Below are 17,195 nucleotides of genomic sequence, written 5' to 3'. Positions count from 1 at the left end.
ACCGCAGTGAAGACCCAACACACGGGACAAGACGGCAGCTTTTCAAATCCCGCCGTTGGATCACTTGTTTCCCAGAAATTTGTATGATAATTGGTTATGAATTGGAGGGCTTTCCGACGAGGATGAAGAGTCAGAAGATATTTCTGGAATTGACTGAAACCTTGCGCTTATGTCTACTCTACAAAAGCAAAAAACAACGGGATTCATCCTATATTACAGACAAGGAAACAGCACAAGGGATTATCATTGATTGGTGACAAACCTGTACTGCCAAGACGCTGCAAAAAAAGTTGAACATTGTTCAATTGTCTTGTGTCTCAAGCCAGCGTGTGCACGTTCATGTGTACAAGCTTAAAATTTCACCACGCATGAATTTTGCCGGTCTCTTGGCTGCAGGAGGGTAAGCAACCTCATTGCACAAGTCCCATAGGAAATGGAGAGGGAGCGACGTTGCGCCACGTGTGTCCAGCCCATAGGATGCAAAGTTCGCTTCAAAGTATTAAAACTTTTTTTCCCCATTGGTGGATAAATCTAAGTTGACATTTATGTCCAATTTACCAATCCTTTGGGATCTTGAGTTACTGACAGAGAACCCACAGATAAATATTCATTAATACATCAATCCAATGAAGTTAATACACTGTTAGTTTTTGGATTGTGGATTCTCTTGAACCAGGGTTTTGAACTGGACCTGCAGTTTTTAACTGGGTCAGGCTTAGTTAGATACCTATTTTAGTTGACTTTTTACAAACAAAATTAGTGTAGATGACAAATCAGGATTTAAGGGATGTGTATTTGTTGCACATGAATTGATAGCAGACCTTTTATCAATACATATTGGAACACAACTAATTTGCTCTTTTCCTTTGTTTATGGTTTGTCGAGAGGCCAAAATAGTAGTGACATTACTACTTTAGCATCTTGCTGATTGTCTATTGAAGTAACCTACGGATAAACACCAACTGAGTAAATACTTTACCTTCAAATGCCAATTAGATTATATACATTCATGGGAAAAATGTCAGAACTCTGAATGATAGAAACTAAACTACGTTTTTAACGATGAATATCTAAAGCAAATTCTTTAACAGTATTGTGATGGCCATCAGATGATGGTGCTCAATCTTGTTCTAGATTAATTCTAAGATAACGTAGGAGCTAAGAAGCTCAAGAGTTTTAATGATTAATCTGACTGGAACATCTATATTTAAGAGATATCAGGTGGTGATATTAAGGAGGAGACATGGTGTTTCCAAGCAATATGCAATCAATTCAAACTTTGAGGATCTGTTTGTTTTAGCGGTTTTTGGCAGGCTGCTGAGATCTGACAGGGCTATGATAGGGCTCTAATCCAGGGCAAAGCTGATTTGCTTAAGGGGGATGGAGAGAGAGGGGAGGGGGGTTAAGATGGCCTCTGACAAGAAACAATTGCCCCAAGTGAGAGTCTGCCTCTCTCCCACCCTGCTCCATGACAAAGGTGTACTCTCCATGCTAAGTGACAAATCTGGGGAGACAAAGAGCATTAGCAGGGTGATGCTCTGCTCCACTGCCTCTGATTGTGACCAACTCAAAGAGAATCTAATATGGATTCTGAAAAAAAGGAGAAGGAGAGATTAGAATGAAAGAGAAACAATGAACACCTTCTACCAAGAGGGAATTAGTGGAGGGATTGGATAAGAAGCTGGTGTGCCTCGGTGTGTGTGTATGTATGTGTGGTGCATGGTTGAGCGCTTGTTCTTTGAAATTCTTTTTTTTCTCTCCATGAAAGAACAATACAGTTTGCAAATTGTATTTATGTGCATTTACATGCGACCTAAAATGGCTCTTATGATATCCTTAGCATGCGTCGGCCATCTCTGCCATGCATGGAAGCAATATTTGGTTGAATTGGAGGAAAGGGGAAGGGGGGCGGGGGTGCAGTTGAAAAACTGTATCAGCTTTAGCACAACTTGGCTGTAAGAGGTTTGACAGAAAACATTTTGGTGCAACTCCTGCATTTAACAGTGCAGGAGTTGCACCATTTCATTGTTCTTTCCTCCTTGCAAATTCAGATTAAATGTAAAACTGAAATTCCTCACCTGCAACTCTTTGGGTGTGATCCAAAGATCAAAAGCAGGATCACGGTTATGGATCAGTATAACTGTCAGTAGCTGGCTTAGCACTGGCATCAGAGGACATCACAAGACCCCTATTCTTTGTCACTTAGCAGAACAACTGCCTCTGCTCGCCAGGAAGTCTCTGTGTGTGTGTGTGTGTGTGTGTGTGTGTGTGTGTCTTGAGTTTGTGTGCAGGTTCAATGCCTCGCATCTTCATATCCAAACAGGCATTCGCACGTACTCACTGGGAGCGGATTGTCAAGAGATAATCTGGAATGACTCAACCTACACAAGTTTAAGCTAAGTTCATCACAGACACCTGCATGCATGTACAGATACCCTTTCACCATCGCCGGGGAACGCCCGTCGTATGTGCCACCCACTCATACCCAGTGGGTCAAGCTTGTGGATAAACAGGGGGATTTGCAGAGGCTGCTGTTTGGCTGGCCACACGGGCATGTTTACATCACAAGCCGCCATCTTAAGTCTTAAGAGAACAAAATAAATAACCAAGACAGAGGAGATAACTGTGCAACTGACTTCACAGTTGTGCCTCGCTTCCCACCAGGAGTGTCTGGCCACCCGCCGTAGCCGTGGACCACATGGCAACAAAAACAAGGTTGAGATGAGGATGAAGACAAGGAGGGAAAGTCTGATTAGAGTCAACTGAAGAGAAGTGCAGGTGACGGCATGTAAAGTCACGAGGTGATAGAGGACGAACTCGGATGACAGTGGAGGGTCTGGTAGGTGATAGAAACATCCAGGTCATAATGGAAAATTCTGGACAACTCCACAAATAACAAAAAAGGGAATGTGGGGAAACCAGTAATGTATATTTTGGCAGAACAAGCCTCAGAAGACGCTATACATCAGAAAGCTGGTGCACTCTGTACCGTCCTAAATCTCACCTACCATTAACGTTCTGATAGAAATAAGGTCACTTGTTTTCACGTTAAAACTGAAGTAGTTGTTGTGTTGCTCTGTTGCATTGTCTGAGGTCAAATAAAAGACTGCTCACTTGATTAGATAGCAGTCCTCGAGTTAAATTTAAAGAAACCCCTAACTTTTTAAACATTTGGATTTGGAATACTCAGCAGACTGATCAATCTAGGCTGGCTTTTTCTACACCGATTACAGCTTGTATGACTTTTGAAACCCTTTATCTAGTTGTAAAACAAAATGAAAAATAACTTTCTCTAAAGTAAAACCATGCGCTGTCTAATTCTCATGTACCCAAAACTGTATTTTGTCTGGTCTTGTAAGGTGAATGCATCATTGCACCCGTAGCGTTTTCACAGTTGAAGCTTTTAAAGATCCTGTCTATCATAGATCTTTGGTACCAGCATGGTAACATAATCTAACCACCATGTTGTCTTACATTTCCTGTTAGCTTTACATAAACCCCATCATCAATGAAAGGAGTCATGCATGCAGGTATGATGTTTCCCATGTGTAAGTAGAAGCTTTGGACAAAGAAAAAACACATTTTGCTTGACAGGACATGCATATATTAAATGCATAATTCATCTAGTCACATAGTGACAAGTATATATATGACTGGATAATTAAGAAGGTGAACATATGTACAAACGAACTGTCGGTGTTTGCTGTAGTGTCTGGTGGCATCTGCCGTGTTGTTGGCTGGAAATGAATCTCTACGGGAGGCTGAAGCCCCAGACTAAGGAGATGAAAGCCGAGGTCACAACCTGGACCAGTGGGACAAGTCACTTTCACAAATACAGTCTCACACACGCAAGCCTGAACATACACAGGCTGCATGCGCATGGCATACACAGGACTTAGTGCAAACATATGGGTCTTTCACGAACACACACAGAACACAGCATGACAGGAGCAGCGCAAGGACGAAAGATGACAGAATAAATAGGATGAAGAGACAAGAACAACTGTGTCAAAAATATGACCGACGAAACGTGTGGAAACATGAAAGAGTCAGGGAAAACAGAGTATGAAATGAATTAGGTAAGCACAGAAGCAATGCTCTACCTCAACTGGGCAACGGTTTAATCAGTTTAATTAACAAACATAGGCATGTAAGCAAAAACAGGCACGCGTGCAAAGATAAAGATGTGCGTGCCAAGAGCTATACAAAGCAGAGAGCGATAGCGTGGAGGAGCATGTGGCTCTGTGGTTTACCCGCAAGTGAATGGCTGTGTTAAAATGCATGAATTTTTTTTTTATAGAATTTAACGCAAGATGTGTGTCAATTCTATTATCATTTAAGCACAAAGTGTAATTAATATTCAAACAGAACACAGTGAGCTTTTGCACTTGGATATAAACCCGGTTAAAGATTTAGCCCTGAGGCACAACGTTCAAGCCTCATCTTTTTGAATTTTTAAATAACATTAATGATAAAAGTTTATTTACAGCTCAAGTGCATCTTTATGCAGATGACATCATACTTTATTAGGTTGGCACTACTCTGTGGCAGAGTTTCCCACTGCTGAAGACATGACTATATGATATAAAGTTGGTTCTTAATTTAAATAAAATCCTGTTTATGCTGCCTTTATGCATTTTATCAACTGTTGCTGTCTTCATAGTTTCAATAGGTTTATTAAGTTGGCATGGTTGTTAAGTAACAGCCACTTGAGAGCAATTCTGAGTTAGCTTCCTAATTCAGAGGAAAGTTTCAGATAACCGCAAACATGCCAACAATGGAGGAAATTTTGATCATGTGCATTGATAGAACCCGTATAAAAAGAGGCACCACGGTAGATGGAATTGGTCTAAGCGGTTAATAAATATATTTGCACACGCATTTCTGTTTTCTTGTTTGTTGTCTTCTTTGTTCCACTGGTTGATCGGACATCAGCTATACTGTGCCACACTGCCGTTAGCAATACCACCGGTAATGTTATCTTGTTACGATTAGACCTCCCTGATGACGAACTACAACTTGTACGAAATGAACAAAGAAGACAGATTTTTGTGCCTGCCTATTTAACTTTAAGCATAAATGGGCCTCAAAACTAAACTAAATGTTGTTTTCCCTGAAATCTCACCCAGGTCTCTGAGAATATTGACATATCTGCACCAAAGAGAGTACATAAAAAGAGTATCATCCTACCAGTAACCGAGTGGGGTATTTGGATGGATGACAGCCTCTCTTTCACGATGCATACTGAGCATTTAGGTAAAAGGTGAAGGTAAAACTTACCATTTATTAAAATGAAATATGGGAGGGACTAACTACAGTTTGCAGCCTTAACACAAAATGCACTTCACATTCAATGTTCTGTTTTTATGTGTAGAGGGAATAGTGTACATTTTAATAAGCTTTATAAGGCTCATATTATCAAGCTGTGAAGAGAACGCTCTCAGTTTACTCGCTAACTTGACACTATAAAATAGATGCTTGTGAAACTCCTTTGGGCTCATATTATTATTTTGTCTGCTGTGCCTAGTATGTGCAGACCTTTGGCTAGCTGAAGAAAGTCCAAGCAGGCAACACGTTAAACAGACACACCAGATCACCTTTAGCACTGCACACATCTGGGTAACAGTTCATTTATGTAGCATTAGCTGCCAGGTGGCTAGCTGCTGCTGGAGGCTGAGATGCTACATGTAATGAGGACAAAACTATCTTGAAGAAGCCAACTTCGTGCAGTTGTGATGACCAAAATATAGCCATACATAAGGTGTTCTTTAATGGTTAAACCCTCCCACTTTACATTAACCATCTTCAGCTTGCATCTGCTACAAGAAGATGGGCCATTTAAAACTAGGCCTGCATAAAAATCAGTAAAATATGCTATTGATATGCTATTGCTGAAAAATATGATTATGTAATTTGATTACGATCAGCACACACCTCTGACACTTTGCAGTAGTGTGCACATTGATATTGCCATTACTGCAACTCAACCTATACTGGAGCTCTAATTAAAAACAGTAACATCTTCAATTTGTCTGCATAAAAGCTATTTTATGAAGCTGAAGAAAAAGGAAGAAGATGAAACCGATCTGGCTAAACGAGCCTAGAACTGCAAAGCACAGACTCTACAGACGATCCCACCACTGCTGTTTTGATCCTATAAAGTCTAGTATGGTTAAGTTATATTGCATGCCACTGCTTTGTAACAAGCGCCTTCTAGGATGGGCCTTCCTTGAAACAGAAGTTTTTCTCAAAGGACTTCCTGAACACATTTAAAAAGTAATGAATCAACAAAAGAAACAACACGATTTTTATCTTAAAAGCAGATAAAAATGCCAAAAGAAGCAGATTTCCTCAGAGAATGGATAACCAGCACAATGTTTTCCTTTTCAGAGTCATGCGAAGCAAAGAATGCAAATGTCTCTGAAAAAGCCCAGACGGTCACACACATTCACGACACCTGCTCTGAAACGCAACCACACAGAAAGCTCATGGCAATGGCAGCAGTTAGTCAGCAGACCGACCATGTGACAGGGTGGTGTGGTGTGGATTAGGGGCCAATAAGCCTATTAGGGTGACAGCAGGGACCACCCGGCCTCCACAGTCACCTACAACCTACAACCACACATTTGCCCTAACATACCACGAACCGGACACAGAGCCAAATATAGACTCCGGCTGACAAAGATGGAATAAAAAAATATTGTATGTCGGCTTGGTAGAGAGAGAGTTATTTTCTTATTTAAATGATTAAAAACGCCTTCAATGCATTAAACACAACCCAGCAGCAGAACATGCGAGCATTTACGGCTGCAGTAGTTATGTGTGTGTGCCTCCTGTGTGGCGTGTGTGCCTGCACAGGGGGGGGTGGAATCTGAGCGTGGGGGGTAATCACAAGCATCTGTCCTCTCTCCTCACGGCAATTAATTAGATTAAATTAATTTGGAAATCGTGGGTGGATGTGTGATCAAATGCTACAAACCTCTCTGCCTTCTTCCACCCACACACACACACACAGGAAATAATGTACACTCTCCAAGCTTTGAACTATAAAGCACATTTCAGTTTAAATTAGCATTGCAGGCACATACAAACAATTTGAGTGAACCTGCTGCTTCCTGTGACAACATAAATGAAGCCTATTGAGTTCTAACAAGTATAAAAAAAATAAAAAAGGAAATGAGCAGAGGTGAAAACTTTTGGTGACGCACGTGCGTGTGCACACAGGCACAAATTAATCCCAATTTGTCGACCACGACAGGGGAAACTTTTGGGATTTCATACTTCATACCAGCTTTTGTCACCTTTGCGTGAATAGCATCGCCCGGAGCTGAAATAATTGTGTTTTTCTTCCCCGAGGCCCAGTCAGTGCTCACAAGCCACTGGCCTACGTAATATGTTCCAGACAGGGGAAGGGGGAGGTGGGGGGGCAAAGTGGCTTTGGGTACAATAGGAAAAGAAAGGGTGTGTGTTTGGGAAGGTGTGCCTAATGTTGAAGAATGTAGGCTGCCTACTCTTCTCTGATTTTGTGCTACATAAATGAGATTTGGAAAAACCCAACATTAAATTTAGGATTTTAATTTATAGCATGGCAAAACAGCATGTTGAGCACCGAATGATTGTGTGTCACAATTACAGGCATCCCTGCTGGTAATACCTTGGGTAACCCCTTTAGCCAACAGGAGAGTTTTTTTTCCTACCACACTATACCAGGTTGGGAGCATACTCAGAGAAAGGGATATTTGCTCACAGTCTCTACGGTAGAGATGCACACCTTTTCTTTATGTGTAATGCATCACAGCACCTCCTTAAAACAATGTAAGATGAAGCTGAAATATTTACATATGGCTTTAAGTGACTTAAATAAGGAAAAGGTGTAGGAATTGAGCTCTTGATATGAATTTGCAGAGTGAAGTTAATGGAATAGTACTTGTTTTCCCTACTTTCTGTGTATTTACTGAAAGTAATACATTTGAAAGGCCTTGTTTCTGTGGTTATTTGAGGATAATTTGAAGTCACTTTACAATAATGAAATTTTGTTTCTGCAAATTAAACTGGATTTTTTTTTTAATACAATACAAGACTAACCTCTAAGTACTGCACAATAAGAATTAAAAAGCTAACCCTACTGTTGGTGTTTGTTAAAAAAACAAACAAAAAAACAACACATTTGTGAATGTTGATGCATGTGTCAGACTGGCTGTCACACGGCGGAGCATCCATACACGGTCAGAAATGCGTTCTGTCCTCGGTGACATTGATGTAATGTGCACACACATAAAAAAAAAAAAAAAACAGTTGAAGTAGGACTTAAAGGGTAAAAGATGGGGGAGGAGCAAGGAGAGTGGGCTTTGGAGTCTCTATCGCTGTATATTCAATGTATTCTAACATGATAGCTTCTTGCTTTAACTGCAGCGGCCCTCTGCGTGTGTCGGTGCGCGGTATTTAAATCCTCTCACAAAGCTTTGAAGATGAGCGAAGTTGGTCTCCAATCTCCAGCTCTGGCTGATATGCAAACGCAGAGAAAATACACACAGACATACATACACGCATTAACCCCCCCTCCGCCACTATACACACACAAAAGGGCCTGTCAGCACAATGCCTTCAAATATAGCCGTCCAATCTTTTGACTCTCAATTTGCCCACCTTTTTGATAATATGTGGCTGTTTGAAAAAGGGTGAATGGCAAGGGTAGCATGCAATTTAGAGATACTACTGCACCTCTCTCTCTCTCTCTCTCTCTCTCTGTCTCTCTCTCTCTTTCTCTCAACAAATAGAGGAGGGAAAAAGGTAGTGTTTGACACTACCTTTTTCAATGACAAAATACAATCTAGACAAGGCCAGTAATTCGACAGAGAGGGATTAGCCTAACGCAAGGTTGGGCCCCGAGATTAAGACGAAGCCAGAGCGTGGGGATCTTGAATTTCATCATCTTCAGTGCTTGGGCACAATGGCGTATTCTTCCGCTTTTCTCCTCTGCCGTCTGATGAGGGGTCAGGAGAACTCACCTCTCCTCTTCTTCTGTTCCTTCTACTAAGAGCAGCACTCATCGCTGCTTTGAGGCACGTTTCCAGACTTCAGTGGTTGGGGTGCCTCAGAAGATCAGAGCCGTCTACTAATTTATCAGCAAACCAGCACAGTTGGGAAACAAATGGCAAATTTCAGGCGTCCTAATAATGTCGACCAGCGGTCAGAAATGTCCAAACACCAGAGACAGTGGAGGTGAACGAGGCTGAATTTACAAACATTCAGCTTACATCAAATCATGATCCACCTGATTTGATTACCGCTGCATGAATAAAGCTTTATGCAGACCATTGTGCTAGGCTGCCCTCTTGTGGTGAATATTTACAACCTCTGCCAATCTGCTCCAGTGACACCAGAAACACGTTGCGCTGATCAAATATAGTGGGAAGTTTGGACCCGCTAATCTCAGGCATTAATCTCACCATGATCTAAACTTCTAGTGGAACTGCTCTATTTTCAAGGTGGAATGATTTCTCACCTCAAATAATTTTAAAACACCAGACACACAAGATTGAATTTACTGAGACTTATCTCTAAAATTGTCAAAACTGTACCCAACTGCTCAACTACATTAATGTTTCCAGGCTAATATCTCTTAAAAGTCCCTCAGCTAGTTGTGGTTTGATCACGCGCTTCTTGTTGCCATGAAAAGCTTCTGGCATGACTGAATGTTGAATGTTGGTGTTTATTTAAACTGGTTGACATCTCAGTATGGGCATGGCTCTTCATCACAGTTCACAAACTTTAGTCCAAAGGCTGGAAACTGTTGGATCACCAGGATCAAAATCTACAGTGAAGCAGGTTTCATGTCGCTATGGGCTGACAGTGTTTGAAATACGACGTCCTCAAGACCAGCTGATATTTACAGCTGCTCCAGTGAACACGCAAACTTATGGCATCAGGAGGACATGAAATAAGCAATAAGTATGTTTCTACTTTGGACGTACTGCAAACAAACCGCAGAGAGAAGGCAGTCTAACCAGACACTAGAAACCAAGGGAAGTTATTATTTCCACATGCTTTTGTGTCTAGTGTTTTGACATTAAATTAACTTGACTTTAAATTATTAATTTTGCAACCAGGACTCCTTAATGCCTGCATCAATTTAGATTACTGACATAGAGCCTGAGCCATGCTATTTGTATAATTAGCTTAGATTTATAGCAGTTCTATGATGGTTGTATGCATGGTAATATTGTGATAATGATACATTTGAAATATATTGTGCAGGCCTAATAGTCAGATAAGAAACAATTTTTGGCCTAAATGACAAGAAGTGTGTTGAAAGGAGTTAAGGTGAGGCTTTCAGGCTTAAGAATCTGTAGCTACTATAAAACTTGGGCCCCTCTATTATCTTATGTCGAGAGACTGGATGCCCTCCCCCGAGACTGAAAGTCGAACGGGAGCTGGTTCTGTTGGGTGTGTGCCTGTGCCCCCGGCCTGGCGGCCTCGTGGTCCCTTGTGGTTTTGGCTGTGGACAATGATTGTCAACCTGTACAATTTTTAAGTATCCATATCCTGTCTTGGTTTGTGTGCTCATGCCTGTGCAGACGCTTGTTTATATGCTGTCCACGTTTTTGAGTTCTACTTTATGCTTGTGGTTTTTCAGCTGTATAATGAAAAAAAAAAAAGAAAAAAAAAAAAAAGAATCTGTAGCTACTGATAAGCATGGCTGTGGCAGCAGCATGCTGAGGGCCTGTTTTGCTGAAAGTGATATAAAAAAAAGTAAAAAAAAACAAAACAACTGGACTTTTGTTTTTCAACTTTTTTTTTTTTTTTTTCCTTCTTCTATGGAATGCTCTGCAATTGAATTGTCTGGTCCACTCCGATATTTATTGCCATAGTCTATCGTCCCCCCAAACCACACAGGGACTTTTAAAACGAATTCTCCATACTACTCACCCACCTGACCACTCTCTCTCCTAATGTCATTCTCCTAACTTTTTTTTAAATGATCATGACCCGGATGCTTGAGAATCTTCACCAGCATGCTGAAAGTGGTACTGGTATATTCCTTAAACCGAATGACATTATGGAGGATCCACGTCCTAATTCTAGACAAGTGATGGTTGAAAGATGAACGCAACTAAAAGTGATTCAACATCCCGACGGGCTTTAGAGAAAAATAAGATAACATTTAGCTGTGGAGATCACTGACCTCAAACATTCTGGAAATTTGTAAAGTATTCCCAAAAGCTGGATCTGAAGCAGGAACCCAGCCCTTTTAAATTAACTCTACTGGTTCTGCTAAGATGAGTGTGGCTGAGTTGCAATTTGCTAAGGAACGCTTAAGCAATATTAGTTTAATTAGAAAACTCTACAAGAAGTCGTGCATCCAAGTTATTTTTAAAATTCATCAAAGATCTGTACTATTGCATCATCATTGCAACCTATAAAAGATACTATATATGTATATATATATATATATAACCTATAGAGTATAACCTCAGACCCACACTTGAGTCATGAATCAAATGTCCCAGTCCACTGTATGTGGATTTGTGTAGGGTCAAAGGAGTGACACATGGTCATTCAAACCTGAAATTATTTTAAGTTTCTAAAATCTAAGTTACTAAATACCAAACCTTTTAGAGCAGTTCAGTAAAGGTTTTATATATGAAAAAAAAAAGCCTTGAAGAGGGGAGTCAGCCTAACTTAACATGGCGCTTTATTTCTTTCTATCTGTTCCATACCAGCTCACAAGGAAGTGACCGTGCCCAGCAGTAGGGAGCGACTCTAGCTGAACCAATCAGTGAGGAAAGACATCAAGATATTATGATTTCTACATACTATCCATCAATAGCTGAGCATGTTTTGGTGCTTGCAAATGTTGGCCATAAGCCCTCCACGCCACAGTGTGTGAAGGTGTAAGGTTACTTTCTCCCTCCCATCATCCCTCCCTCGTCTCCGTTCTTCATTCCAGCCGTCAGGAGCCTGGTATGGCTTTGATCTTTCTGTCATTAGTCAGGCATGCAGAGACAGAGGCAAAACCTCAAACTTGCCCTTTTTCTCTCCCCATTATGCCCTCTCCCACGCTCCATGCAGAAGACATCGGCTGACCAGTTTGTCTCTTCAAGTCTCTTTCAAAACAGAAAGGTGGAGCAATGCGCTGTCATTCTTAACTTTGACGTATACAGAAAGCGACAGCATCAGTGCACTCGGTTAGCACGCCTAATGTGTTCCCCCCACCCTCCCCATTGACATTCTTTGAGGAGTCTCGGGGGTCAGAGGTCATTTGCTGAGCTCAAGTGATGTAACCTCAGTCTAAAGTCACATCAGGCAGCATTCATTAGAGATTTATCAACCCCTTTAATTCCCTCCAACAGCAACGCTTTCAGAAGATTGCAGATGTCCATATTAAAACTGTTGATCCAAGTGATTCAGAGAGAGAGCAAATACCGAGCCTTAGCCCAATGCTTCTCATTCCTACATCACACAGGCCTAATATAAATCTGATGATGCTATTTAAAAAAGCCTTTGCAGAAAACTGTTCCGTTTCTGAACAAACAACAACAACAACAACAACAACAGGACTAAATAAATCTCTCTCTTCTCAGTTATCCAGTGTCTCAAAACCATCCTCCATCACTGGCCAAATGTAAGTAAATAACTGAAGTAGCGGGTAAATTCGATCACCCCAGAAGCTGATGGTGGTAGGTTTGCAATCTAAACAGGTGAGCAGTGTTTTGTTTGTGGAACTGACCTGTTGGGGGCAGCGACACTCTGAGCTGAAGCTCTGGCTGTCACATGTGACCCGCTCATGTCAGCTTCAGCCCACCAGCTGGGGGAGAGGGTAGCTGCAGGCTGCCATTACTCTAGACATGAAGAATGACTACATTTTTAGGCAAAGCCGTTCGTGAAGCAGCAGAAAGCTCTCGTCCTACCACAGACAGACTCTCCTCTCTCTTTTTCATCCTCATTCTTTTTACAACATAAAGATAAGATTAGACATCATGTCAAGTAGAGCTGCTCAATGTCAGGGAATGATTATGTGAATGTCACAGTGGTGATACGACTTTTGAGGAATATAAACAAATAAACAGCGTTAATGTGTTTATGTATTCCGTTTAGTCAAAAACTAAAACCCAGGTAGGGTGAAATCCATCTGGCTGGGTATGGAGAAAGTTTTTTCTCCAATCTAAAAAATTGTATTTTGAAAACATTGCACCAAGCTACATCTGTTTAGTCAGTGAAACTTAAAAATAGATCTTTACTGCAGTCCAAGCAGTTCTTTGCCATACTGCATGCAGTAGCAGTGGAATAAAGAAAGTAAACAGTATACCGCAAGATAAGCTTGCGATATACTGTTCAGTCCGCTGTGAAAACAAAGAACTCAATATTTAATGGTGTTTCCTAACTTTTTTTAACTGTAGGGCTGCATGAAAACATGTAGTCGCAACATTGAATATTGTAATAACTCTCAATTACAATGAACCCACAGTTCTGTCATTTTCCTTTTTATGTCCTTTATCACAATATTCCAGCAACTCGCAGTTAGCTTTAACAACTTTGCCACAAAAATATACAATGAATGATGACATTAAGGGTAGAAAAAGGCCTTTCAACTACATGCAGATCATAAAGGCATGGCACCTAAAACTATAATACCTTACCAAATATTGCATGCCGGCAATCCTTTGCAATTAAAATACAGCAAAAACAAAAACGATTGTGGTTCTAAATACTGTGAGCTCTACATGAAGGGGAACGGTACGGTGCGAGAGGACTGGTGCGACAGTAGATAAGATGCAGACAGCTATTTGTGGAAATGGGCGATCTTCAAACACTTTGTTATTGAAATACATTTCCTGTGGGCTCCCTCAGGGGTCAGTGTTGGGTCCTAAACTATTCTGTATTTAAATTACATATTGTTGTGCCATCAAGCCATGTGGAAAAATCTGAATGGATTGTAAGCAAAGGAATTTCAGACATTTTCAGGGACCAAGAACTGCCCCCCTCTGCAGGGTGCTGTTGCTATAAAGCCAAACTTCCCACAGATAAACGTCTTTATTTCCCGCTGTTTCGTTGGAACAGCATTGGGGGGAAACTCTCGTCGGAGTGGAGGACCGGACTTTTGTTGGAGAACTGCCGGCTGGATCGAAGCCAAGTCTGCAGTCTAACTTCTGCGTAAAAAGACGGCAGAGTAAAGAATCCGTCTATGCCGAAACCAGCCTTGTTTAGTTTTTCCTAAGCTGTTGCAAGAAACTGACTCCAGGCGGCCCGGAGCGGCCACCCACCTCTAGCCGGCACAGGACCCATTTTCCTAAGCTGAGAGTAAAAGCTGAGCTGAAATCACCCACTGAACCCGGGTCAAAGACTCGCATGAAGGACCCGGTGCGGCCTGCTCCAACCACCATGTTCGGCTAGTCTATAGCCGCAAAGCCGCATGTCCGCTGCTGAGATAAGCAGCTTTCGCTTGGAGTACTTCAACTGCTTCCAACTGAATGCCCAAAGTGGACCGAACTGACACAGAGGCACCGTCAGGTTTGGCAGAGAAATAAACAGGGAAAGTTAAATGGTTTATTAAGAAGGTTTACTTAATGCTTTTTGACTATGTTTTTAAACACGTGGAGCTAACCAACGTAGATCCCGTTAGCATTTTGAAACTATGCCATGCTGATGTAATTCGAGTGTGTTTTTACGGTTATAACAAAAGTTATCCCCACAAGGGTTTCATACATTAATGGAATATTGATGTTTGTGTTATCCAGTCCGCTCATTGCAACCAAAATAAAGCTGAAGCTTTTTAAAATTAGCGCCGAATGTCGTCTAGCCAAATGCTATTAGCTTCCGGTAACATTCGCTCTTCCCAGATACGCAACTACGTTTCGCTCCATCGTTCGATAGTGCTATGACCATTATTACCGCATTAATATGGAGTATTAATGCCGATTTAATGGTGTTTTGTATAACTCCAAGATTAAGCAACCTCTAGCTTCCCAGAGGTATAATCGCATTAATAAAACCATGCATCTCTAAAGTTTACTGATTTTCACTGAGTAAATCATTCTATAAAATGTTATCTGATCAAATATTTTTTTGTTTAACTCATGATTTGCATTATGAATGAGTTGAAACACACACCAAATGTTGTTCTGAATTAGTTAAGCCAATTTAACCTCATTCCATGTTCTTTAAGATGAACTTTGGTTCTTTAACTCAGATCTGCAGGATTCACTGAATTATTCTGATAATGATGATCAACCACTTTTATTTTGTCTTTTGTTTCTTTTGTGTGTACATAGTTCCTTAGCTTCTTTTTATCTTATTTTTACTTCGTAGTTTTAGTTAAGTTTCACTAGCCTAGTAGAGAGAATTTGTTGATTGAAATGTAGTGTTAATTCAGGTAAACAGCATTCTATATGATGTTCCCTGGATGTTAATTTTATCTCTGTTAATACTTGAATTTGAAGAGAAGTGACTGCTTATTCTACATGTGTGCAGGATTTGCTGTTAAAAGAACGCCAGTACTCAAATTATCCCTTTCAGCTATTGTCCTGATATCAGCTCTAGAACTGACAATACCCAACAGACAGAGAGTTATTTATTAAACATTAAATAACTTAAAACGGTGTGTAATAGCACAACAATATGCAAAGTTTCAAACTAAATTAGACTTGTCTTACTTGTAGATGACATACTTTGCTCGGGCTTTAGAAAAGCTTTTGGAGAGGATTACCCATGAAAGGCATGAATTAACGGGATGGTAACAGAAACAAATTATCACCAAACGTCAAGTTACTTATACTTGGATACAGTATTAAAGATTTGTAGCTGAGAAAATAGATAATAACATTAATTAGAAACCACATGTAACATGTACCATCTAAATTATCATGAAGCATTTTAAGTAAAGCAAGGTACTTTTTAAACCACAAATCACTCATTACCATATCTGGAGTAGTGTGTAGACATTTGGGGCAATATATATATATATATATATATATATATATATATATATATATATATATATATATATATATATATATATATATATATATATATATATATATATATATATATATATATATATATATAAAACAGCAGCTGAAATGTCATGGAAACTACATAAAAAAGAGCACTATGAATGAATAATAATTCTATTGTGAATATACAGATATGATGTTTTACAAGTCAAATGTTGATCTGGTAAAACAGAAAACTGTACAAATGATGTACAAAGTAAGATCAATGAGCTGCCTGCAAATGTACAGAACATGTTTTCAGAAAGAGGCTATAATCTAAGTAGAAAATACATTAAGATTCTCAGTGTTAACCTTTTTTGTTTCTCTGTGGAGTGAAAGATTGAAACAGTTTTAGTTTAGAAAATTGCAGAATGATCAAACATCACTTAAAAACATATTTGAAGATATCTCACTAAAACAATATATAGTTGAGGAGGGCCTGACTTATTCATAGCCCATGTGAATTGTGTGTTAGGGTCGGACGATAATCCAGTAACAAAATATATCGATTGATAGACGTGTGGTGCGACAGAAAATAAAGGGTCAGTAAAAAGTTCAACAGAAGAACGGTTTTCCTTCCTTCTGCATTCTAGCCAATCATGTAGGTTATTACTACACCCATTACATCCTCCCAACCAATCACAAACCCAGAGACAGGAACGCTCACCAAGCTCCACCCCAATCAAAGAGCTCAGAAAACTTTTGAAAACTTGCAGTTTTGATAAAAGGAGAGTTGAATAAAGGGTTTGTGTGTCTTTATCCAAAAAAAGTCAATAAGTTTTGAATTTTTTTATTATTATTTATATCGATCAATATTATTTCTATTTTATCAATATGCTTCTTTTTTATATTGTCCAGCCCTAGTATGCATGTTTGTAACCAACTTTAATTATATTGTTTCCTACAGGATGACTGAAAGTTTGGAGGACCATAACAGACGGAATTAAAAATAAACGGAGAAATAGATAAATGGACCAATAAATAAAAATTTAAATGTACCAATTAATTAAAAAATAGAAATGATTTAATGTAATTTTGTGTCTTTGCGCAATATATCCCATTTATTAACTTTACCACATGTTTCATAATTTAACTAACCTTCATATTTTTCTCTTTGTTCATTAGTAGAATATTAATATAACAGTGATTATAAACAGAGTGACTGTCAATACAATAACCATATGTATCAAAATCATAATACAT

This window comes from Fundulus heteroclitus, unplaced genomic scaffold (assembly GCF_011125445.2).
Source record: "Fundulus heteroclitus isolate FHET01 unplaced genomic scaffold, MU-UCD_Fhet_4.1 scaffold_584, whole genome shotgun sequence".
Lineage (NCBI taxonomy): Eukaryota > Metazoa > Chordata > Actinopteri > Cyprinodontiformes > Fundulidae > Fundulus > Fundulus heteroclitus.
This window is presented reverse-complemented; position numbering follows the sequence as displayed.